Genomic DNA, 3,828 nt, shown 5'->3' with positions numbered 1-3,828 from the left:
CCTCTTTCCCCACAGTCATCCACACCCACATTGCTGCATCACTTCGTTCATTTATTCTTTCATACAAATCCCCTCTTATGAACCCTCCACAGCCTGCACCACATCATTCACCACATTCCCTCACCAAGACCTCGACCTCCCCTCACTCCCACGCAAACACCTCTCGCATCAGGTTTACGCAACCATGCCGTGTACCGCCAATCACGTAAGCTCTCCCATCCCTGCTAAGCTAAGGCAAATTCACTCAGTACGTTTCCCTTAATTGGTTCGGCGATTACACCTTGTTTACTGACCGCGATTCAGTCTGCGTCCTAATCAATAAGGCAGACCTCGGCAATATGGTATGACCCCTTTAAGTATGATAATTACTATGACTGGCGTCTCTGCGTTGGTTGATTTGCTGACTTACGCTATGGAGAAGAGAAAGTTAGGGTGGAAGGTAAGCGAGGCAAGGATGGAAAGAGAGGCTACCATTATAAAATCCAGAAATATTAATGCAGGAAATGTAGAACTTTTAACTTGACTATAAGAGGGAAGGTGGAGTGTAAGTTTGTGTGGGTTTGTTTATTCACTATGCTCTGGGAAAATCAAATGTTGTGTGTGTGTGTGTGTGTGTGTGTGTGTGTGTGTGTGTGTGTGTGTGTGTGTGTGTGTGTGTGTGTGTGTATGCAATAAAATGTGATAAAAATTTAGCTTATTCGTATTCTAGCATGAACAACAATTGATTTTATGCATAAGAAGTGTTACATGCATAGAATAACTAAAACACACACACACACACACACACACACACACACACACACACACACACACACACACACTATAAAACCAGTATCAACTAGAGTAACCAGAAAAAAAGTGTCAAATCACCAATGAAGTTATAGAAAAAGTTTAAAAAAAGATGCAGGTAAGGCCACACTCCGGGACACACGCCGTAAAACAAATCAGCAGGTCGGCAGGAAGAAAAAATAACATGATGGGAAATACTCCGACCTGATAGTGTCATAGAGAGTCGTGTAATTTCCGCATTGCCGCCGAATGGAGCCAGCGCAGAGTGAGGTCAGCTGCGATGTTACTGGAGGTCACTCAAAGGTCACTTCGGAAGGAGAGTCTATTTCGGGACACAGCGTTGGCCATGGGCTCCTCGGCGCCTAGAACGGGAATTGGGTTAGTGAAGGAAACTGTAAGCGTGTAAAATAAATCTGAAATGCAATTGATAAAAGAAAACTGCTAGTGAATGAATGAGAAAAGTCACTTACACAAGAACTAAAAAAGAGGTGCGAGTGTTTTATCACCTTAGAATAAACGAGACAGAAAAAGGTAAAAGAAATACCTACAATTAACCGAAAGAAGACAAAAACGAAAGTAAATTCATGCAAAATATTAAATAAATTGCAGAAATGGCAGAATGAATAATCAAAAGAAGGTGAAAAGCTACATTCATATATTTTAATCTCAAAATGAATAAATTGAAAGGCGAAATTCAAGCGAATGCGTGTTAATTATTTAACACTCAAGCTGAGGAGTGTACAATATGCAGAAGCAAGCAAGGAATATGAAGGGCGACAGAAACAAGGATGAAAAGACCAGTATGAAAAAAAAATGATAATGATAATAATAATAATAATAATAATAATAATAATAATAATACAAAGACAAAGAAGAACAAGAATAACAAGAACAAGAAGAAGAACAAAAAGAACAAGAACAAGAGCAAGAAGAACAAGAACAAGAACAGGAAAAAAAGAGCATCGGAATACAAGATATAAAGAAGCTAGGAACAAAACGGTAAAAACGTGTCATCTGCTACAATCATCGGTAAATTGATCAAACTTCCTCCTGAAACTGTTTGGGTGTACAATTTACCAATTTTATGCTATTATCAGTCTCATTCATGGACTATTTCTGCCTTTACCCTTTTCTAATGTGTCTTCGTTTGAATCTTATCATTCGTCCGTGACTTGTTTCATTTTGAGCAAACCGGATGGGGGAAAAACAGAAACAGAAGTGTGTGAATGCATAATATATAATACAACACAAGATACAAAACATGAGAAGAAGAAATAAACAAACAATAAAAGCAGCACAAACAGGAATTCAAAAAAATATATACGTGGCTTGCTAACCTCAAACTAAACAAACCACAGACCAGAACTACATTTTTGAGAGGCTCAGCTTGCACGGTAAAGCACGAGATCTGGAAACAAAAGAATGGAATCGGAGCGTAAAGGGAAAAACTGCGGGACGAAATAATAGGATAACGTCGGGGAAAGAAATCACGAAGGAAAGAATTGGCTCAACAACATCCGCTCATGGCACTGAAATGATTAATCGAGGCAGTGCGCACGTTTAGGAACACAGGGCGGCATCCTCCACTACACAGCCTCACAACCTCACTATCTAGTATTTCCGTAAGTTGAGACCCTTCACTACTGGAGCGCATTTCTACCTTGAGTTTTAGGTATGTTTAAACGATTTTATTGACATTAGGAAGGTCTCAATATCTGGTATTCTTGAGTTTAGCCCCTTCAGTACTGGAACGCATTTCTACCTTGAGTTTTGGATATGATTAGACTAATTTATTGCCAATGGAAGCATCTACGGAGGTGAGAAGATTAATGGCCACAGTCACTATCTTAATCCCTACATGAGTTTCTGAAGCTGTATAAAATCACCAAATAGTAACAAGAATGAATAAAAAAACTCGTCATGGTGCTGAAGGGATTAATATACAGTCCATGCCACTCCCCTTATTCCTCTTCTTCCATACACCGCTTTCTTCTCCCTCTACTCCACCTTTAATAATCTGTTTCGTCACCTACCCCACATCTTTCTTCCCCTAAACCCTCTCAGCACGTCCACCCTTTGCCTCCCATACACTGCCTACACATTTACCTCACTCCCAAGCGCCCTAGTCCAATACGCCACCCACTAGATCCCTTAGTAACTACATTCTGTAATACTCTTGTTTACACGGTGTCCTGTTGCATTCCCTCCCTTTCTCTAGTCCTATCTTCCCTTTCCCCTGTCCTCCCTCCAGCTCTCGCACCTCTCATTACTTTCACCCAGCCGGGATATCTCGCCGCTGCTCCTAACTAGGCGACCTTGCGTGGCCGGCTGGTTATTGCATTAGTTTGGCGTTCAGTAACCGTGAAGATAGTGGCGGCAGGTGGAGAGGGGCGCCCGACATACACTCACGGAAGGCGCACATATACAGTAGAGTAGCGGCGGCTCACGTACGGCCTACTAGCCAGGTGTGAGCAGTGGAGAGTAAGAGGTGAGGTGATGGGCCAGGCACAGAATCCTTACACACACATTTCTCCGCCAGCCAAAATAGTGGAAAACTGTGATGAAGTGAGTAATGCCAGGCTAGAGTTGAACGGCGTGCTTGTTCTTCTCTGCTTGCTGTCTGTCTGATCCTGGGCCGCCTGTCAACCTATATGCCCGAAGCTTTATATGTATGCTAATGTATTTCATGCGCGTGTCACAGTACGACTAGTTTAATCCCCTGCGCTCTCTCTCTCTCTCTCTCTCTCTCTCTCTCTCTCTCTCTCTCTCTCTCTCTCTCTCTATCTATCTATCTATCTATCTATCTATCTATCTATCTATCCATCCATCCATCCATCCATCCATCTATCTCTGTCTGTCTCTCTCTCTCTCTCTCTCTCTCTCTCTCTCTCTCTCTCTCTCTCTCTCTCTCTCTCTCTCTCTCTCTCTCTCTCTCTCTCTCTCTCTCTCTCTCTCTCTCTCTCTCTCTTACTTATATTTCAGCAATCTTTTAGCACACACACACACACACACACACACACACACACACACACACACACA

The sequence above is a fragment of the Portunus trituberculatus genome, chromosome 24 (assembly GCF_017591435.1).
Source record: "Portunus trituberculatus isolate SZX2019 chromosome 24, ASM1759143v1, whole genome shotgun sequence".
Classification (NCBI taxonomy): Eukaryota; Metazoa; Arthropoda; class Malacostraca; order Decapoda; family Portunidae; genus Portunus; species Portunus trituberculatus.
Note: the sequence above shows the minus strand (reverse complement) of the source record.